This window comes from Triturus cristatus, chromosome 5_2 (genome assembly GCF_964204655.1).
Source record: "Triturus cristatus chromosome 5_2, aTriCri1.1, whole genome shotgun sequence".
NCBI classification, from domain to species: Eukaryota; Metazoa; Chordata; class Amphibia; order Caudata; family Salamandridae; genus Triturus; species Triturus cristatus.
Genome location: NC_140588.1, coordinates 737611762 through 737634930, shown reverse-complemented (window position 1 = coordinate 737634930; position 23169 = coordinate 737611762). Strand labels below are relative to the sequence as shown.

At 43.4% G+C, this 23169-nt stretch overlaps 1 protein-coding gene across 1 annotated transcript in view; it reads left to right on the top strand.

The window, feature by feature from the left end:
- The first annotated feature begins 234 nt into the window (after positions 1 to 234).
- The window catches only part of GPR174 (G protein-coupled receptor 174), a 204629-nt gene continuing 181694 nt past the window's right edge, over positions 235 to 23169 (top strand). The window contains exon 1 of the mRNA XM_085606661.1: positions 235 to 439. The gene's annotated coding sequence lies outside the window, so the exon portion shown is untranslated. The remainder of the gene's footprint in view (positions 440 to 23169) is intronic.

Sequence of the window (23169 nt, the reverse complement as noted above, 5' to 3'; positions counted from 1 at the left end):
GTTCTACGGACACCAAATCCTGCAAACGACACCGGCGCGATCTTAATCTTCGGCTCCGAGTCATAATAATCTTTCTTAACGAGCTACAACCAGCAGGCATTGTTCTAAAATTAGAATTGTTATCTTCCCGTGGGTCCATTTCTCATGCTGAGATATGGAACGCGTAGTTGACCAAAAACTCTCCGACTGAACCACTGAGGGCTCTGGAAAAAGGAAATGCGAGCTCGGTGCATTGCCATTTGTTCAGTTCAGCGCTGCAGTCAAGGTCCATTCGCGGCAGAGCGCAGGCAAGAGGGCGTTGCCTGGAAACCGGCGCGCGGCAGCCAGCGCTCCTCATCTGAGGACGGGTGCCCCCAAGGTTCGGCATTGACGCTCGAGACTGAAGTGGGTGTGAAGGAAGCGTGTTTGGATGTAATCCAAGTGGAGCAGGAACCACCAGGTAAGAACTTACACTGTGTAAAGGCAGTTCCTTGCACGTGCTTGCCTTGAGAAGTTTCGACTAACGGATGCTGCAGCCTGCAACTAAGCAGTCCGTTCCCGTCGGGGTGTCCGTCCTTATTTATACACAGTAATATTCGTGTTTAAGAAAGTGAATGCGTTTCCTTTGAAATTCTTTGTGGTGCTGCATTTATTTATACTCTGCAGGGTCAACCCAGATAGTAAGAAACTGTGTATTGTCCTGTGAGATTCTAAAGCTCAGTCCGTAACATTTGCTGGACAATAGTACATTTAGAAATAGCCTGAGGTCAAAATATGTTCAGCAAAAGATACACAAACAATGCAGAAGCTGTTTTATTGTGTGAAATGGGTTTAGTAGCAAAGATAAGAGCTGTATTTAACCACAGTCACTTCCCTAGACCAGATAAGAATGATATCAGCGTTGTGGAGACAATTGAAATCTGAACATTTAGGATAATGGTTACACAGTATAAACATTATCATACATAAAAATACGCCTTTCTGGTGTAATTTACACTAGAAAAGCGTATTTTTTTTAGTGACAGTGAGGCTCATTGAGAGAAAGAAACAAACAAACAAACAAACAAAGAAAAAGAAAGAAAAATGTACGAACATTAAATAAGTACCGGAGAACACAAGAAACAGAAACAGAAAAATCGCGAACAGGAATAGAGAAGAGTTCAGAGGATCAAAGGGTGAGAAAGAGAGACGGAAAGAGAGAGGGCAGGAGGCAAGGGACACACTAAAAAAGAGAGGGAACGAACCGAGTAAAATTGCGACAGAGCAAGGGTCAAAGAGAAAGGTAGATTGCGAATGAGAGAGAGATTAAGAAGAGGAAGTGGGAAGTAGTAACGCATGTGCTACTTGAACAGCTGCTGAAATATGTTTATGAAAATGGCATGCAGTCTTCAGAATGAGGAACTGCGACTGCCCAGAAGGCAACGTTTCCTATAAATCCGAATGCCAACTAAGTATTCTGCCTGTAAATGTATCTGTTAGAGGTCCACGTGCAATTTAGTATGCTCTGTGCACTCAGTACATACCCATTTTAAGTGCACACGTTTCCTGTCTGCAGACAGTGGCTGACTGAGCTCCCCTGTGGTTACACGCACCACACCGAAGAGCACGAATACAACAGCCACTCAAAGCAGCGAATAACAGATGCCAACATGCGCTTGAAGGGAAGTGCGTTTCATTTCAGCATAGACTACAGCAATTTCCTTTTAAAGCACTCTAAAAAGTGTAACCTTTTTTTTTATCATTAAAGGGTTTAGTAATTTAGAAATATTTATTCCTTCTTATTCCCTGCATTCGAAAATAAGGTATTTTTCAATTTCTATTTGTTTATGTTGTTCCATTACCGCCCAACATGCTGCCAATCCATTGCCTAATTCAGTAACTTGCGTTCCTGCCAGGCCCAAGTTCATAAAATGTAAGTGGGCAGGGCGCTCATTTCTGTAGGGAGTGCCTGACCAGGCCACAGGAAGTTGCACCAATAACCCTAGCCTAGGCCTGACAGTAAAAGTGCTGGGTCTGTTTCATAGACTAACAATGTGTGGATTCACCCAGGGAACAAAAACGTATATTTTTTTTATAAATCCTTCTGTATGAAATGGTGTTTTTAGTTCATGTCTCATGTTCTTGAATTTGATTTTAAACCTTGAAGATACGCTTTTATAAAGTTCAGTGATAGATCAGTGTTTGACCTGTTGGTTGAAAATTCCTATTCTGGCAGGGTCATTCTAAATCCATTGAATGGAGCTCCAGCTTATATTGGGTAACACTTGTTATTGTTACAAAAGAATGAGTCACGGTTTCTGCTGTGATTACAACAAAGGTGTCTCCCTCAACCCATTAACAGTCGATGAAAAATATCTACAAATCACTGTTATGAGAGATTTCCCGCAGAATGTGCACCTTTCCAAGGTCCGTAAGCTAGGGCATGCTGCAGGGCCTGCTGCTTGTCAACTTTGGGTAAGGTTTAAAAAAAAAAAAAAGCTTTGCATGGGTTGCAATCTGCGATGCTAAACACTTGACAAGTTTTGCGGTTCTTTGTGGTAGTGAACCTGTTTCTAATGCATCTCAGAAAATGAGACGTGATTGGTTGAACTGCTGCTCCCTGGTGGCAGCCAGGACTGCAATTTCCCTCTAGAGTTCTTGATGAAATGTGGTGCAATTTAGGAAGTGCTGCTCATTGCAGTGGGCAGCTCTTCGCTAGGGGCATAGCTGCAGGAGGGTCGACCTGCTATGTTTGTGTGGGTTTTTCTTGTGCAGATTTTACACAGAGGTTTTATACCTTGTTCAGTTTTTGGACCAGGAATTCAAATATATTGTAGTGACTGGTTTACCAAAAAAGTAGTAAATCCAGACCCATAGAAATATTCCTTTTATAGAAGCAATTTTACTACTTTTTGGAATTCACAAACATTGACAGTAGTAGCTATGCCAGTCTTAGGTTTCCAGGCACACTGCCGGGAATCACACCCTCAAAAGGTGATGGGACAAGCGCTTGCAAATAGTCCAACCACTGGCAATCACTCAGGGTGGCATTCTGAACTATCGATTTCTTGCCTACTGTGCCACACTAAATAGAAGGACTGGTTTAGGGTTTGTTAGACTGAGTAAAGGCAGACAGGGTGGCTGAGAACTCACGTCTGCCACCCTACCTTTTATTCTGCCTGCAAAATTTAGAGATGCCTCTGCAGACATCTGTATGCATGGGAAGGAAGTTCCTTCATGGCGGACCGCTCTGTCAAACATGACGGAAGGCTTTCCATCTTTCTAAAGTTTGATTTTTTTTACCTCTCCTACTCTGTTGGTCTGTCAGAAGAAGGTTTCCACAGGCAGAGTACATTTTACTCTGTCAGTGTAAAAGATGCTGTCTGCCAGACTCAAAATCGGGTAGGTGAACCTTGAGTTTGGTGAACAGGATACTGGTGACCTGCCCACCAAACAAAAAATCAGCCCCAGAGTCCCTCTTAATGGAAATCAGTACTGATCCTGCTCCTCATGGGAGCAGTCCACCCTGAAGCTTAGTCATCTTACCCATTCACCTTGTGGGCTGCTACTTTTTTGTTGAGAACTTTGAGATTCACACCCCAAACCTCACTAACTAAGATACGCTCCTGCTCCCCTGCTCTGTGTAGGTGAAGGATGGTCTTCACATGGAACAATGCAGCAGTGTTGTTTTCTGTGACACTCTGCAAAAGGATGATCCTCCATGCATGGGCTAGCTATCTGGTTTCATGATACCATCTTTGGGTGTAAGTTGAGTGGCAAAACTTCACAATGGGCAAATGACACAGCTTTTCTCACACCAACTTAACACAGAAGCATAGGTGTAAATATTAGACAGCGTCTTATGTAGAAAAGATGGAAGTTAAAATGATGCACACTTCTCTGCCCTACTATGAGCTTAGGTGGATACAACCAGAGTGTTTAAAAGCACATTGTGAGGCCACATTGTAAGTGTGATGACAGCAACACAGTCTACAAAAAGAGACGGGTGGTGCAATCCACTTGTGACCACCTCCACTTGTGTGCTTCACTTGTGTCCGAGGTTAGTTGACTGATACATTAAGTGAGATGTACTGTGTCCTGTTGGGCATTAGAATCTAGTAAAATCTACCGATTTACAACAAACTTTCCCGTTTTGATAATCCACTGCAGACAACACACAGCCCAAGGGAGCCCTCAAGGAAGGGATTCCAATCCACACTCGAAGCTGGGAAGACAAACATTAAATGAGCCAAGGACCCATATTTTAAGGCACTGAATTACAGATTCTTGAACCGACCTTAGGCATTTTACAAGGCCTGAGACAAGTCTATCTTGGTCCTCTTACTATGGTCTTTTCATAAAACATCAGATCAGGCAGAAGATGGCTGTCTCTGAACACACATGAAATCCGAGTTCCCAATCATCCTGATGAAAGTTCCAGGATTACATTGTCTGTGTTCGCACTGCTCTCTATGGCTCGCTCACACAAACCCACTTTCCCTTCAAAATCAGCAGTGTTCCAGGCAGACCTAATACCCCCATTAGTTTTTTAACGTTCAGACCAATGGTTCGACATAGTTTACATATCCAGTTCTTCATGGCACAACCGAGTATTCCCTGACAGCCTTGAAAAGGGTCCAGTTACTTCTCTACTGAAACAAGTCACAGCAGGCCCAGAAGACCATAACAGATACTGCTGAAACACTGACCAGGTCCTGTGAATTTGTATTGAAGGCACATTTTCTCCCAACTCACAAACTACTCATTGAAAATCAACCGCCCAGGGAAGTGTCACTCTTCCTTTCATCCACGGTGCAGCTCTGAGAAATGCTTGATGGGCATTCTGGACAACATCCTACAAATCCTGGACTGTGGGGAAGGTTCTCTCCTCGCCCTATCTTTCTATATGTTGTTTGACCCATCAAACCACACAACACTCATCAATATCATAAAAGATCTATTGGGCTTTGATGGTGCAATGCCCAAATGCTTTGCCCAATTCTGCAAACTAGAGCCCAAAAAGCAAAGATCGTGAACTTCCCACCCACCCTACACCACTGCCGCATGGAGTTCCTCTAGGATCCAATCCATATACCACATGCTCATGCATATTTATGTCGATCAGCTTGGCAATTTGATTGATTACAAAGGCATTTCATTCTATCCATTTGTAGAAAAAAGCAGTGATATTTCAGTCTCTGCATAACAAGATACTGTTCGCTTCTCCAAATGCAGGGCAACTGTTCAGAGCTGAATGTCCACTGCTAATTAAAGCTGGACCAGCAGACAAGCATTCTCTCTTTTCTTTTAAGCTCATTGTTCTGTACCCTACCGATGGAAGGTCTGGATTTCAGTTATCACCTGTTTAGCTGCCATTTTGTTCCAGCACAGTCCTTCCTATTGAAAGATTTGCTTACGTTACAATTTACTGTGATAAGCAATACACACAATGTACATGCACAGTATTTTTTTCATAATGCATGTCACTGTGTGAGTCACTTTATTCCTGATATTTATAGTCACGTATAATTCCCGCCTCCAGTACATTGGCCAAGACACTTGTCTTAGTAATGCTGTATTCTCCTATCTGAGCAAAGGGCCTCTTTCTTTAAGGGAGGGAGGACATCCTGGACTGCTCTTTTTCAAGGATGGCAGCTTCTTTAGAGAGAGACTTTTTAGAGTTCTTAAGGCTGAAAGGAGAGGGCAAGATCTTAAATGTGGGCTCAGCAAATTCCAAAGGTGTGCCTCTTTGCACAACTAGCGGGCTCTGCCTTTATGCTTTTTCCTCATGATTCTGGTCTGCTGATTTGTTATGGTTTGACTGGACGTGAGTTTCAGCTTTTGGGAGAGTGAGTAATATTCCAACTTTTGAAGATATCAAGGACATTCTGCCCACTGTTATCTATAGAAGGGATGCAGAACTGTTCAAGATTTTTTATTGTTTGTTTCACAGGGTGCCTATGGACAGCCTACAGGAGATACATATCCCAAATTTGAAAATAATTTAACTTTCCTGTTCTGGACTTGTGAGAGTTGTATTAGAGCCATATATAAAATGTTACAGTAGTTTAGATAGGACAGAACCATTGACATTATGAATTCAGTAACATTGTTGGACATAAGCTACAGAAGTACCTTCCCGCAGCTGGATTTGTGTCTCTACTTGACAACAGGTGATGTCTGAATGAAAGGCAATGCTCACGATTGTAAGCATGACCATCACAAATAAAGTCATGTCATGGAATGTAGGCAGTCTTATTTTATGGCATTCCTGTTCATCTCCTTTAGAATCAGAATGGTGTTTTTGACCATGTGTATGCACTTAGTACCAAACGTAGCTTATTTGTAAACTTATACTATGTTGGATGATCTGGGAATTTAGGAAACAGGAGTTTAAGAGATTTTCCCATGATCCAACGATTGCATCAAGGGTGGAAACCAGAATTGGAATCCTAGATTCCAATTTCCACAATGAGCAAGTGAGTCACTAGATGACATCTGCTCGAGTAGTATTTCATATCAATTTAACCAACCTCTGACGGAGGAAAGGCTGTGTCAACTCTTTTCAGCTCTCCCCCCTTGACTCTCCTGTCTCTGAAAGGGCTATCTCACCAGTTCTATGGCTGAAAATAATTTCAGTGCGAGGCGGTTTAGTGCTAGTGTCCAACCAGGTTCTGCTGCCCTGGATACCTTTTATCACTTCAACTCAAAATATACTCTCATCGTGTGATGAAATGACAATTCATTCACGTAGACAGCATGATTAATATCCGACATCTAGATGAACCTTTGGTACACATGATTAGGTAATAGTTCATTCAGCTTTGAGAAATGATTCTAGATGTTGTATTCATTCCTTAAATAGGCAAATGCACATTCACACTGATCTGTTAAACACTATTGGCATGCACAGGCCTTGTCTGGACAACTTGCGCAATTGGTAAGCACGTACACTAGTTGAAATGTAGTGCCACATTGATATGATTGTACAGATTATTTGAACACCAATTTTTTGTTTGAGTTCTATCTCGTTTCTATAAATGAAAAAAAGGCAAGGAGGGGGTGTTTCAGAAAACGGCAGAGTGAAAGAAGAGAACATGACACCTCTGTGGAAAGTTTGTGTCATAACTGTTGCTCGGGGTGTGAAGTGAAACTAGCGTGATGAACTGTGGAACAGGACCTGGGGAAAGGCCACTCTCGGCAAGGCCTATCTTTCACTCACACTTAACGCGACATAGTGGTTTACCACAAGTATTCCAAAACGGCGAAGAACAATTGTTGTCGCATCTGTATTTATTGCCGAGGTACAAGCTTTCTGCTTCATGTGTTTTTCTACTGGTTGAAATTGTGATTAACCCCTTTTCTTCCACCTGTGAAAATATAGGTGGAAAAGAGTGTGGTAAATGTGAAGTGAAGAACCATTGACAAAGCTAACAAGACTGGCATGTTTTAGCTGCATGTGTTTTTTGTTGTACTGGACATACGTTGATTGTAATATGTTTTCATGCACCGAAATCACAGATGCAGGGACTCATGCATAAAGACATTACTTAGATCTAAATGACATAATGCAGACACACATACATAAACACACATACATATGCACAAAGACACAACACAGAGTACACCCAAACACACACGACATCAGACAGCATAGATGTGCTTGATGAGAGTCGATTATTGACACACGGAAATGTTGGATGGATGTAATTAGGAGTAACAGTAACATAAGGCGAAAGTTGAAATATGTAGGAATAAATAGAAGTAGATAGGACTGAGCAGGAATAAGTAGGTGTAACAATATAGGATGATAAATATGTAGGCTTATGTAGATGGAGGAGTATGAGTACACATAAGTAGAATAACTAAAGTATGTAGATGTACAAATAGGAGTATGAGTAAATAGCTAGCAGGCAGAATACGTAGAAGTGAGATCAAGAGGCAAAAGAAAATCAAATATACTTAAGTAGGAGTAAGAGTTGAAATAAGGGTAAGAAGTAATTAGTAGGTATGAGAAACAGAACTGGATGGTACTGAGGTGCCTAGGTAGGTGTATAAATATGTAGGAGTAAGCAGGTGTAAACATATGATTAGATGTCTATTGTAGCAATTAGGGATAAATAGCTAGAAGTAAGGATTCTAAATGAATAAGATTAAGAGTCAATAGGGGAAATAACAGATACAAGTTGGAGTGAAAGTGGTACTAAGTATTAGAGCAAGTGGCACTAGATGTAAGAGAAAAGGAGAAGGTAGAAATAGGTAGGAGTAGGTAGGAATATGAGTATGTAGTTGTAGGTGGGCATAGGAGTAAGAGTAGACATATAACTGAGTAAATTAGTAGCATATGTTAGGAGTTGGTAGAAGTAATTAAGAGTAGGAGTAAATAAAGTAAAAGTAGGCTAGGAGTAAGGAGTAGTTAGTAGGAGTACGGAAGAGTGCTTAGGGGCAAGTATTTATTTCCATTTTTGTGTGTTTCACTTAGTTACCTGAGGTATCAAATATCTATGGAATGGAATGTATAAGCTATATAATAATACTGAGCATTATTTTTACATAAAAGTATCTGATTTTCATCAAAGCAATGAAAAATGTTAGTGAGAAATTGGTTTGTTTGTGACTGGGGTGTTTTAGTCCTGCTCAAGCAACAGCTGCAATCTCTGTCAAGGTGAATCAGAAAAAGTCACCAAATCATCCTGTGCTTAACCTACTGGTAGCTTGGCAAAAGCAACCAGGCTTAATTTAGAGGCATTCTGTGGATTATTCAGCACACAAACAGTAATAAAGTAAAAATACAACACAAGAAAAATCCCACACGAATTGAGAAAAATGGAGTAGATATTAATATATTATTTGACACCTAAAAGACAAATATCCAGTCATTAGAACCGGAGTTATTAATTTTTAAAGTTTAAGATAAAAACTAGCCCCTAAAAGTTCAAAGCACCAACCGCAGACATCTATGCCCATAAGACTGGGTCAAAGTCGAAAACTATCACTGACAGCGAAGAAGCGCGGATCAGATACAAAGAGTGGTATGGTCTCTGTTAGAAATGGGGATCTCTAGTTGGCACAGGTAGGTACCTTTGTCCAAATAGGGACTCTTGCTTCTAGTCAGGATAAGGGGGATACACACTTTAGATAACCCCTGCTCACCCCCTGGGTAGCTTGGCACAAGCAGACAGGCTCATCCCAAAGGCAATGTGTAAAGTACTTTTACTCAAAACACACTATAATACAGTGATAGCACCACAAATGGACACCACACCAGTTTAGAAACATAAAGTATCTTTAATCTAAACTCAACAAGACCAAAACAACAAAAATCCAACATACATGTAATAAGAATATACATTTTCAAAAGTTTCAAGTAACTCGGTCCATAGAAAATATGGATGCGTGATTCTACTCAAAGTACCTGTAAATGCGTCAAAATTCACACGGCCAAACAGCTGCAGAGAAGGGAAGCATCGAGAAACAAGGAGATGCGCCAGTTCCTAAGTCCTTGGGGAGGCCATGAGACAGTTCTGCTGCACACATGAGAAGTGATGCGTCAAATCTGTACTGTAGGGGAAAGTGATGGTTCAGGTCCGCGGGTGATGCGTCGGGAAAACGTGGCGCACAGGTGTGATGCACGGAAATCTGGAATATGTTGGTGATCGATGCGGCGGTAGCAAGCGACGCGCCATCAGTCTCTTCAGCCACGATCCCACGATGCGTTGGTTCTTGCAGCCACGACAGGCGCTGCATCGTCTCTGCAGCTGCGCAGCGGTACGTGGAGATTCTTCTTGCACGGCGGTGCTGCGTTAGGAAAAACAGCAGTAAGAAAGGTGATGTGTCGATTTTCTCAGCTCTTCAGGTTTCTTCCAGCTCCCAACAGCAGGAACAATCTCCAGAGGCCCCAAACTGGAATAGGCACCTCCTGGCAGGTCAGAACTCTCAGCAGCAGAGTTCAGGGGAGCTGGCTTGTGAAGTCCTTGTGTCTCTGAGACTTCAGAACAGGAGGAACAGCAACTGCAGGCCAACCCCACACAGCACAAAGTAAAGTGCAGTACTCCTCCTCACAGCTCTTCAGCTCTTCTCCTTGGCAAAGGTTCCTCTTAACTCCAGAAGTGATCTAATGTTCTGGGGTTTAAGGTCTATTACTTATACCCCATTTTGTCATTGTTATCTTTGTGCAAGTGTCTCTGAGCCCAGTCCAAAGTAGTTCTGTTCTCACAGGAGGTGGAGACAGCATTGTTCAAGGGAGACAGACCCTATGCAGGTGCAAGGAAAACTTCTCCAACCTACTCTAAATGCAGCCAGGCCCCATTCAGCTCAGCTCTAAGTCATCCAGGAAGGGCCAGGCACACCTCAACCCCCCAGCGACTGTCTACAGTGAATGAACATCCCCAGCCCCTGTCACTCTAAAACCAGACAGTCAATCCACAAACAGGCAGAGGCACACAGAAAGGTTAAACAAGAAAAGGCCTACTTTATAAAAGTGGCATTTTCAAACACACAATTTAAAAACCATCTTTACTAAAAGATGTGTTATTAAATTCTGAGTTCAGAGAGCCCAAACTTTATTTCTCTATATTTTCTCAATGTGAAGTTACACCTGTAAGATTTTACAAAGTATCTCCCATTCTATCCTATGAGGCAGATAGCCTTTGAATAGTGAAAAACGATATTGTCAGTAATGTCACACATGGCAATCTGAAACCTTGGCAGCTATGAAGCACAGGTCTTGCTTCAGATTTGCTGAATTCCTTTTCCTAATAGTGCGCGGCTGATTGGGGGCCTTTGAGATAGTATTCATGTTCATTGCAGCACCCGTGTGCAAAACAGTTATTAATTTGGGGGTGGATTTTAATCAGTTTACCACGAGGACCACGAATCTCACTGTCCTCTGTCCTTAACTTTCCCCTTCCCTTTCTGTTTAAATAAAACGTTATTTACAAAGGCTTTAACATTTGTATAACTCTACAAATTGTAACGATAAGCAACACCATGGTGGGGATGGTTTTGATCTCGGTAGATATCTTCTTCCAGGGCTTAATATCTTGCACCCCTCCCACTGAGGCGGTATTTCCGATACTAAAACAGGTTACTTTTGTAATTGCATTTGGAAACAACTCTGCATTTTGGCTAGAGAATGCTGCTCTCAAAGTTAACTTTATGATATTGATGCTTTTTGTTCATTTGGCTCCAAAGTGTAGCAGAACACTTTACAGAGAACATTTTCTTCTGTTAGCACAGACTGAAGGGCTACCATTTTGTTTGAAGCAAAATCTTGTCTTCGGGCCTTGCCAGCGTGAAAATCACATGCTTGACTGCAGCAAACCATTTCACCCGCAATACAGATAGAGATTGTTAAATAAAAATCACACAAAGATCTCTTTTGTTTAAATGCCTCTTGCTACCACAGTCCTACAACTCGCTCACAATGTTAGTCATTTTTATCATTGTTATTCAACTCAGTGGTACTGATTTTAATCAACTCAGATGATGAGCTGAGCTGGCCACAGCAAGATTCAAACCTGTGATCTTCTGGTAGCTCTCGGGTTAGCCCAGCAGAAATATCAATTCAGTGAGCTGCCTTAACTTAATCTTAACTGTATCTGCTGTCTAAGTGTATCTGCTGGCTAAATAGCAAAAGGGGTTATTGCACCTGCTGTAGAGATTTACATTGAGTCGGCCTTTCTCAGGATTTAATAATGTAAAAAAAGCTCAGGTGGAAAATGCACCTGCTACACATATGTGTCAAAGACCTTCTGGTCGCAATTTTTAAAATTCAGGAAATAACTTTGGTGTTTAATTTGTGTTCATCAGTGCACCTCATACAACTCATAGATCACCGATGGAGCTCTGGAAAAAATGGCTCAGTGGGTTGAGGTTCATAACTTTGTTTAAGAAGCCCCATAGTCATCTTGTAGTCACAAGTTGTAATACTGATATATAGTTCTGTAGGTTAAGTTCTTCCTCCAGAAGCATATAAGCTGTGTGTAATAAGTTTCAATCTCTACGAGGCTAACAAACTGTTTTAAAAAAAAACTGATTTAAAATGTGCCATTTACTGCACCAAACTAACACAAGCTATTAAAAGGCAAAAATCATAAAATATATCTTGCAGCAATTTCTGCTATCTGTCCATACTCTTTTGGTATTATCACGTATTTTCTTCACTTTGCCTTTTAAAATTGTTTTACAAAGTATAATGTTTTCATATCTTGGTTAACCTCTTGGCAAACATGAAATGATATGGCAGAGAACATCTTCCTTTACCTTGTTGAATCAGATGTAAGGTCTGGCATTGTCCAGTTGTGTTGGCTGCGGGATTTCAACCACTGCAAGATGGTGGTAGCTATTTGGGGCACAATTCATATATAAACCATGCTCAGGCTTTGTCAACTTGCTTTGCCGACTCTTCCCTAGTAAGTAAAGACTCTCATTTGAGCTTCCACTTGCTGAAAATCCACAAACTCTGGCTGTTCAGTAATTTGGCCTCAAAAGGAGGTGCTCTACTGCAGCTTCAACTACTGTGAGAGGGTGCTAGCTATTTTGCGTACAATTCAATTGTAAACCATGCTGGTGGTTTGCCAACTTTCTTTGCCTACTATTTAACAAGTGCAAAAACTAACATAGTTGCTGATTAATTAATTTGTTGTTCTATATACACATTTACACTGTTTGGATAATAAAGATAATAAAGAGACCTGTAGTAAACTGAACAGAGTCTTTGGAAATCCTTTGAACATTGCCGCCCGCTGGTCGTTAGACAAATTAACTATTGCACAAACAGAATGCTGTATCCAGGCTCTGGTGAACATGTGAACCATCACACTGTCAGAGAGTGCCATAATTAGGCATCAGTGTACAAGTCAGCCACCCTGTCATGATATCTATGTTATTTGTTTACATAGGGAAGATCTATTGCAGGAATGCCAATTACTATGAATACTTGTACTGCCATAATTATGCATCTTAGGGCCATATGTATCAAGCCTTTTTACAGTTTGCAAACGGGCAGGTTCTCAAAATCAGCCCGTTTGCAAATTGGAAAAAGCCTTTTGGGATGTATCATCCCAAAAGGCCATCATAAAATAGAGAATTGCAAAATTTGCGATTCTCTATTTTGCGAATGCAATTAAGGATTTGCAAATTGCGATTCCTTAAATGCAATTCTGGAAGCACCAGAAATTTGCTATTTGGCCTTAAGGAATTGCAAATTACCACCAACTTCAAGTTGGTGGTAATTTGCAATTTTCTTTAAAAAAGCAAATTTTTTAAAAGTGCCATATGTCGCACATACATGCCCTTAGGGCATGTATGTGCGCAAAATGTGCACACATGCATATTTCAGGGGTGTAACAGGGTGTCCTTTTAACACCCTTGCAACCTTGAAATTGCATTCTCAATTTACGATTCTCTAATTGGTAAGCGCAAATTGAGAATGTCTTCCCATTCATTCCTTTGGGCCTCCTAGCCCATAGGAATGAATGGGAAGGTATTCCTTATTTGCGAATCTCAATTTGCGATTTGCAAATAAGGAATATGTAGGATTCGCAAAATATTTAGCAAATCCTACATACATTGCATTTTCCGATTCTCTAATTGAGATTCGCTAAAAATCGCAATTTGAAAATCGCAAAACTCTTTTTTGATACATATGGCCCTTAGTACTTATACTCAAATAGTGACTGTGTCCCTAGAATCTCAACCCCTGAGAGTGAGGAGTAAAACTTGAACCAAAAATGACATACTGACAGCCACAAGGTGGATATTCTTAGTGACATCTGTTGCAAGCAGGCCATTTGTGCTTTAGTGCCTTCCTATTTTCACTGTAGTACAGAGGTGATCCCCTGTGGATATGTAGTACACCTCAGGTTCACTATCAGACTCACATCACAACCCAATTTTCCAGTTATGACTCAAAACTACGTCATACCGTTACAGCATATAGGACTACTAAGTTCCCTTTTCTCTCCCCAATCCAAATGTGCTTGTTTCTATGCAAATGTATTGGAATATGGTTGTTGGGAACCATGTCGCTCTGACACTATTACGGCACAAGGTTAGTGGTTGTCCCCTCGCTTTCCTAGCAGCAGCTCCTCACCTGAAGTTGAATTCCAGGGATACTGCATTCTGTACTGCGTAAAATGTGTTTTCTTCTGTACACTTTTGCTTTTGGAACCTGTGACTTGCCCTACAAAGCCAAATTCTGATGACCAGTGGGAGATTTCCTGTCCAATGGAGTGCTCAGTTCCTGAAAGAATTATGTGCTGCAATCCTTTTCCTAATAGTGGGCGGCTGCAGTGGTGATTGTTGTCCTTTGAGATAGTATTCATGTTAATTGCAGTGCACTTGGGCGCTGCAATTAACATGAATACTATCTCAAAGGCCAACAATCAGCACCACAGCTGTGCACTATTAAGAAAAGAAATGCAGAGTCAACAAACACAACGTGTACTTTCAGAATCCTCTGAAAGCACACGTCGTGCTTTAGATGTGCTGCATTTCTTTTCTTAATAGTGGGCGGCTGCGGTGCTGATTGTTGGCCTTTGAGATAGTATTCATGATAATTGCAGCGCCCGTGTGCACTGCAATTAACATGAATACTACCTCAAAGGCCAACAATCAGCACTGCAGCCGCCCACTATTAAGAAAAGGAATGCAGCAAGTGCAGGTGCCACTTGAAATGACCGTTTTTCGTGCCGCTCGCATTTTAAAAGCGGTGGTGGTAATGGTCTCAGGATGTGCTTTGTGTGTTATGTGCGCACAAAAAAATGGGACACAACGTGCTTCTCGCGAATTCAGTGCGCGGGCGCGCGCACGCGCACCTTATTGGGAACAGTGATCAGGACATGTCACACACATCAGTACATGTCCTACCTTTCACAGACACTGCACCCTGCCAATGGGGGTACCTTGGACCTACCATAGGGGTGCCTTACATGTAAGAGAAAGGAAGGTTAAGGCCTGGCAAGTAGGTGCACTTGCCAGGTCGACATGGCAAGTTAAAACTGCGTGCAGACACTTCAGTGGCAGATCTGATATACCTTTTCAGGGCTACTCATGTGGGTGGCACAATCAGTGCTTCAGACCCACTATTAGTATTTGATTTACAGGCCCTGGCACACTTAGTGCACTTTACTAGTGACTTACCAGTAAATCAAATATGCCAATCAGGGAGAACCAATTGTAATAACAATTTACGCAGGAAGCACTTGCACTTTGACAGCAGTGGCAGAGTGCCCGAAGCATCTAAGCCAGCAAAAACGAAATCCAGCACAGCATCAAAAATACAGGAGGTAGAGGCAAAAAGTCAGGGGAAACCATGCGAAAGATGCCAAGTCTAACAGTACCGGTCAGCGCTTACCTCTGGAAGTAAAAGAAGTTTTTTCAAAAATGTTCTGCAAAGGTAAAGTTCCGCAGGGCAAGGCTGCAGGCGGTGTCCGAGGAGGAAGTATCGTTGTCTAGGAGCTGCTGGACTAAGTTGTGGTGTAGATTTCTATGCTCATCTCTTTTATGGAAGTTAAAAATCCCCAGCGGAATGAGGCAGGAGGATTTAGTAGATGAGCAATCCATGAGACCGCAAGCCCATTTGGCAAAGATTGCTCAACAGGATTTGCTCCTGAGCAGAAGAACGTAGCAGGAGGTGCTGCGAAGTCACGCTGACTGGCGATGCTCCTTGGACAGACAGACGAGCAGGTTGGTCCCAGTCTTCCCTCAGTTCTCAGAGCAGTGTTAGCCAAAAACCTTCTAAGTCCCAAATTGTTTCTGAGCATATTTAGCACCACCGCCAAGGGTCCAGGATAGGAACGGCATAATTTGGGGGGTCAGCAGTATCTCTTGCTGGATCCAGGTGCTTGTTGAAGATGCAGGGAGCCTTTTCTGTCCTTGAGACTCTGAGCAAGTGGCCAGCAAATTAGCTGTTGGATTCACTCTGGTAGGTCAGGCTGCAGGTGATGAAGCAGGGCTCAACCAGCAGAGCAGGTCTCTGAGGGTTCAACACAGGCTCCAGGCAGCAAAGCAGTCCTGTGGAATACACAGCAGGCCACAGCAGCAAGAAGTCTTCGAAGAGCCATTCCACAGGTCCAGAAAGTGAACTGAACAGTGGGTCTGACTGTACCCTTTTTATACATGGTGCCTCCTTTGAAGTAAGAGAAGTATCTAGGTAATTTCCTTTGAAGTACTTGAAGCATCCTGACTCTCCTGACCTGGCTCCAAGCTGGCTAAACAATGCATGGGTGACAAGTCCTTTGTGTGAAGGCAGACCATAGCCTATTCAGTTGCAAGTGGGGCTGCGCCCAGCTCCGCCGCCCTATCCTGCAAGTTGATGGCCCATCCAGGCCCTCCGAATCCCTCTATTGTGTGGCTTTATGAGAGGAATAAACATAGTCTTAGGAAGAAAGTCCGATGCGGTCCATGTAATGTTCGGCATTGAACATTTTCTTTCTAAGACCATCACAGATATTCAAGTAGCTGATGTTGGTGCCCTATACGGCTCCTGCATAACATGTGACTGTCTTGCTTAATACAGCAACATTTAGGATATAGTGAAATAGGTGTATACTCTCAGGCCCTACATTTAGAGCCTTGAGAAAGCCCCGGTCTACGCGTCAAGTAGGGGAAGAAAAATGTGTTGGATGTTTTCTCAGAGCTTGTGATTCTTACTAAAAGAATTTCATTGAATTGAGGACACAGGCAAAAAATTAAGAAACGTAATGCACTACTCCAGGATCATGGACTTGTTTTATATATTGAAACTATAACAACATACTTGATAATATTCTAGCTCTGTCCTTGTCTCCTCCTGTGGACCAAATAGTTTAGGGCAGGAAAATGGCAACTTTTTAAAAGTGGCATTTTTCAAAATTGTAACTTAAAATCTGACTTTACCATTAAAGAGAATTTTTAACTACAATTTCTCAGACACCAAACTTTAAATGCTTACCTGTTCCTAATCAAAGCTTAGCACTTATTAAACGTAATAAGGCAATGCAGAGAGAGGTAGGCCTCACAGTATTCAAAAGCAAATGTAGTGTTTTTTCACTACCAGGACATGTAAAACCTAAAAGTACAAGCCCAACCTTTTAATTGCAATGCACCCTGGCCTATAGCATACCTTGGGCCTACCTTATGGGTGACTTACATGCAATAAAAGGGGAGTTTAAGGCTTAACAAGTGGATTATATTGCAAAGTTGAATTGTCAGTGCAGATCTACATCTTCATGCTGCAAGTGCAGGCCTGGGACATTTTTTGAAGGGCTACTTAAGTGGGTAGCACAATAAGTTCTTCAGGCTCACTAGTAGCATTTAATTTACAGGCCCTGGGTATATGGTATAACACTCTACAAGGGCCTTATATGTTAATTATATAATTAAATATGCCAATCAGGTGTAAGCCAACTTTACGATGTTTAGAGGAGAGAGCACACACATGTTAGCACTGGTTACCAGTGGTAAAGTACATGGAATCCTAATGGCAACAAAAACAAATTTCCACCAAAAAGTGCAGGGTAAAAGTTAAAATTCTGGGGGAAGACCATCTAAGGCTGACATGCCTAACAATTTTAAAGAACAAATTAAATGCAGAACGAAACAGTCAATGGCAATTCATACTAAAACAGAAAAAAGAATACTTATATTGAATAATTAAGCAACCGACGATTTGGTAATTGTTCATTGCTTGCATTGAAAAAATCTTCCCAGTACCTTTAAATGGTTGTTTGTCCATGATTCCATTACTCATGATTTCATTAAATGGCAACAGAACGCTACACATGTATAATTATTGGTACATGCTCAAACTTGTTTTCAATAATAGAGATAAAAAATGTCATCACTCTGCAGATCCCAATTCTGTTAAGCAACGGTATGGCAATTAGGTACAACTCAGGCTTTTACCAAGACAGGTTTTCTCATAAATACTTAAGATAATATTGCAAACAATCATCAGAAACACATGAATATTGCAAGAACATCTCAGGGATCATATTTTAAGGAGCAGCACAATATGGTTTTTAGAATGCACAAGAAGAGAACATTTGGTGTTCCTAACAGTTTACTGGAGTTTTACAGATGATAACATTCTGCTATTTCATCACATTTGGCTGCTGTGCAGTGCATCACAATACCTATACAGGCAGGCAAAACAATCAGATGGGCTGGCACATATTCAGCATACCAGCCTCTGAGGACAAAGTGCCCCCTTTCAACAAACCTCATGGAGGAGGTCAAACAATAGTCTGAAAAGCCACTCAGTGAAAAACAAACGATAAAGGGACTCTTTTCCTTTACAGAACATGGGGAGCCATACCACAAAGCAAAAACAGCTGAAAGCCCTTGGACTTTCTCCACTTGTACCAGTGCACCACCCATCCCAATGATTGGTTAGCGTATATCAGCTTATGTATGTGTGCAGGAAGGGATTCAACGAGAGAGACTACTTTTCGACACCCATCAGTGCAAACAGAAAATGTGAGCAACCACTCAGCCAAACAAGTCATTTGCTGAAAACAGCTGCCCCAAAGCCCCTTTCTTTATGTGTATGTTCTTATTCTATTCCTGTAATGTGTGCCGTGTGCTGGGTGTTTTTTTATGTGGAATCTAAAGCTTTCTGTAGCCCGAACTACTTGAGACTGTGTATGATAAATTCAATAATTGAGAGTAGGTCTCTGGGCCCTTTTGGGCATTCTTCTAATGAAACTCTCCACTCTCTAAGGCACCATTGTAAGTATATTCCAGATTGCTGACTGGTGACACGTTGGTCCTTCCATACATTTGCTGCTTTGAGTAAGAAGAAGCAGTTACCCGTTTACTCTTGCTGCCTCTATTATTTTTAGTTACTTGTTTTAAGTACTGGGACTTCAGGGCATCTTTCCCTAATGTCTTCTATTTTCTTTCCTTCATCACCTGTTTTAGGAAACTTGTGATTTATGGCCATATTACGATGGCGGGCGATGGTCCCGCCAGGCCAATTAGGATGCGCCCGCCACACTAGCGGGCGCTTCCTCGACTTTAACATTGCGGCGGGCGGTGCTGTAAGCAGCACCCGCCGCAATGTTAAAGCCCATGTTGTGCATTGCCATGTGCATGGCAATGATGGGGAGTACCATAGGTACCCCCCAGTGCAGCCTAACCCCCGGGGGCCGCAATGGTCTGCCACAGTGATTTCCTGCATGCCTTTCCATGGTGGAATCTCTGCCATGGAAAGGCATTCCACCGCAGGCATCATAATATGGATGGCGGTGCCTGCAAGGCACCGCCACCATATTGTGTGCCTTTTCAGCCCGGCCGGCAATCCGACTGGCAGAAAAGCGGCGGACGGTCTTTCCATCTGCCGCGGTGTCCCTCGCCATACTAATATGGTGGGGGTGAAACAGGAACATTTGGTGGGCGGATTGCCACCACCAGGCCAACGGTGGCCACAGCTGCCCCGGCAGTGGTGTTCCGCCAGAGATCCTAATAGGCCCCTTAGTAGCTCACTGCTGAAGTGACCATTGAACAGGAATTTTGGAAATTATTTATACCTTGGTAAAGCCTACATCCTTGCAGCTTTTCTATAGCATTGTTTCCAGCGTCGTTACCATGAGATGAAGAAATGTCTATTGCCACTTTATTTCATCATTCATCCACAAGGTGGAAAGGTACTGCCGATCTACCTTTGACTGCGCAGAGCATTGCCAACTTTCAGCATATCATTTCTGGATATGTCATGACCAGTCAACTTCTATAATGACACTGTAGGCTTTCTGAGGTCTCAGTAGCAGGGACTACCGGAACTGCCGGAGGCCATCTCTCTCCCATGTAGTATTTGGAGAGATTTAATCCCCACATTTCGGCACTAAAAATTACTGTAAAAATTGTTGTTGAATCTTGCTACACCCTCATTTAATCTCCCTGCTCCCTTAGTGGCCTCCGCTACATGTATGATCATGTTGGATGAAGAAGAACTAGAATTATATTTAATTTGTGTGCATGGACATTTAGGTGCCCCAGGGCCATTTATATGGTCTTATACATGTTCAATCAGCTACATGTGTTTCAGATATAAATTGTAAGCAAAGTTACTGAATTATTTACCTTTACACTAAAGTTTGGTAGAAAACAAAAAGTGAAATTGGATCCTGAGGGTGCTTTGAAATGATTGTTAAGCACCCACAGATATAACATGTTAAATAATGTAAGTGATTCAGCAGTGTCCACATGACTGAGATTGCTATAAAATGTGTTTCACTGACTGTATAACTCAAACTCTTGGTAACCACTTACACTTTATATGACTCTGTTGATGAGTTGAGGATGAGATAGGCAAGAAAAGTATTAGTTGCAGCAGGTGACCACAAAATGAAACTTCTTAAGATTTCTGAGGAAGTAGGTCAGATAATGGCCACTCTATGAGTTCAATTAAATCAATGCAGAATAGACATTGGAGATAATGTGTTTGCAATTCCTCTTTTAAAAAGACACACTACACGGTTTAGTTCCACAAAATTATTGTACGATAGTGCAACAATGATTGACTAAAACCAGGTGCCAAGCAAAGTATTTTAGTTATTCATCAATTTCTTCATTACGGTTCACTGACAAAATATCGATGTCAAACATATAGATGTCAAAAATATAGATGAGAAAATATAGAATGCAAGAATATTGACTACCTATACTTAAATAGGTGAGTACAAAAATAACAGAAAAAAATATTGATGTTAAAAATATAGTTGTACAAAATATCGATTTTTAGATGTATATATAAAATAAAATCATAAATATTAAGGGGCCGATTCCGATCCTGTAAAACCCGGGTACGAATGGTCGTATGGAGCGTATACTCCATACGACTGGTACCTGGGAAATCCATCTTACAAACCAGCAAGTACGATTCGTACAGAAATACCATTTCCGTACGAATCGTACAAAACTACGTGCGGCGAAAAAATACCCACAATTCCCATCCGGGACATCGAATACGTGATGTCCGGACGGAGTAAGGCAGCGTTTTACGGACCAGCAAGTACGATTCGTGCCTACGACACTCCGTACGGCTAATATTTTACGGCAGCCAAAAACTCCCGGGAAATTGAGGACGACGCGAAGAAGGAGCACCGGTACGCGACGGACAGCCATGGACCCCATCCTGCGTGTCATCCCGGCCCTCCTAGCCTACGACCTGGTGCACCGAAACCGCTGCGCACGCCGCAGAAGGTCAGAACAACAGAGCGTGGGTACGGTCCATACCATGCGTACCCCTACATCACCACTACAATGGTAGGACGGACCATACCCACGCTCTGAGGCCGTGGGTACGGTCCGTCCCACCATTGTAGTGGTGATGTAGGGGTACGCGTGGTACGGACCGTACCCACGCCCTCATAGCGTGGGTACGGTCCGTACCACACGTACCCCTACATCACCACTACAATGGTGGGACGGACCATACCCATGGCCTCAGAGCATGGGTACGGGTCCGTACCACGCGTACCCCTTCATCACCACTACAATGGTGGGATGGACCGTACCCACGGCCTCAGAGCGTGGGTACGGTCCGTACCACGCATACCCCTACATCACCACTACAATGGTGGGACGGACCGTACCCATGCTCTGAGGGTGGGTACGGTCCGTACCAACATTGTAGTGGTGATCTAGGGGTACGCGTGGTACAGACCGTACCCACGGCCTCAGAGCGGGGGTACGGGTCCGTATCAAGCGTACCCCTACATCACCACTACAATGGTGGGACGGACCGTACCCACGCCCTCAGAGCGTTGGTACGGTCCGTACCACCATTGCAGTGGTGATGTAGGGGTACGTGTGGTACGGACCGTACCCAACCGATGAATGCGGGGGTACGGACCGCATCACCCGTACCCCTAGGTCACCAGTACATTTGTGAGACAAGGCGTACACGCGCCACAAATGTTGGTTTAGGGCCTGGTGCAGCATATAACCAGAACATTGGGGGGGTGTATGGCCAGGAAAGCAGTGTACTGCACCAAGGGTGCGGGTGGGTGAGTGGGTGGCTGCCTAGGATTCCCAGCAATGGACAAAGACATGTGAGGTGTGGGTGCAGAGGAATACCAGCAGTGGACAGAGACATGTGAGTGGTGGGTGCCTATCACTCCCATCAGTGGACAGAGACATGTGAGGGGTGGGTGCAGAGTACTCCCAGCAGTGGACAGAGACATGGGGGTGGATGTAGAGGACTCCCAGCAGTGGACAGAGACATGGGGGTGGGTGCAGAGGACTCCCAGCAGTGGACAGAGACATGGGGGTGGGTGCAGAGGACTCCCAGCAGTGGACAGAGACATTGGGGTGGGTGCAGAGGACTCCCAGCAGTGGACAGAGACATGGGGGTGGGTGCAGAGGACTCCCAGCAGTGGACAGAGACATGGGGGTGGGTGCAGAGGACTCCCAGCAGTGGACAGAGACATGGGGGTGGATGCAGAGTACTCCCATCAGTGGACAGAGACATGTGAGGGGTGGGTGCCTATCACTCCCAGCAGTGAACAGAGACATGTGAGGGGTGGGTGCCTATCACTCCCAGCAGTGGACAGAGACATGTGAGGGGTGGGTGCAGAGGACTCCCAGCAGTGGACAGAGACATGTGAGGGGTGGGTGCAGAGGACTCCCAGCAGTGGACAGAGACATGGGGGTGGGTGCAGAGGACTCCCAGCAGTGGATAGAGACATGGGGGTGGATGCAGAGTACTCCCATCAGTGGACAGAGAAATGTGAGGGGTGGGTGCCTATCACTCCCAGCAGTGGACAGAGACATGTGAGGGGTGGGTGCAGAGGACTCCCAGCAGTGGACAGAGACATGGGGGTGGGTGCAGAGGACTCCCAGCAGTGGATAGAGGCATGGGGGTGGATGCAGAGGACTCCCAGCAGTGGACAGAGAAATGTGAGGTGTGGGTGCAGAGGAATACCAGCAGTGGACAGAGACATGTGAGGGGTGGGTGCAGAGTACTCCCAGCAGTGGACAGAGACATGTGAGGGGTGGGTGCAGAGGACTCCCAGCAGTGGACAGAGACATGGGGGTGGGTGCAGAGGACTCCCAGCAGTGGACAGAGACATGGGGTGGGTGCAGAGGACTCCCAGCAGTGGACAGAGACATGTGAGGGGTGGGTGCCTATCACTCCCAGCAGTGGACAGAGACATGGGGTGTGTACATCATTATCAGATGACCACAACTCCATGGGTGAATGTACGCATCCGTAATTTGCGA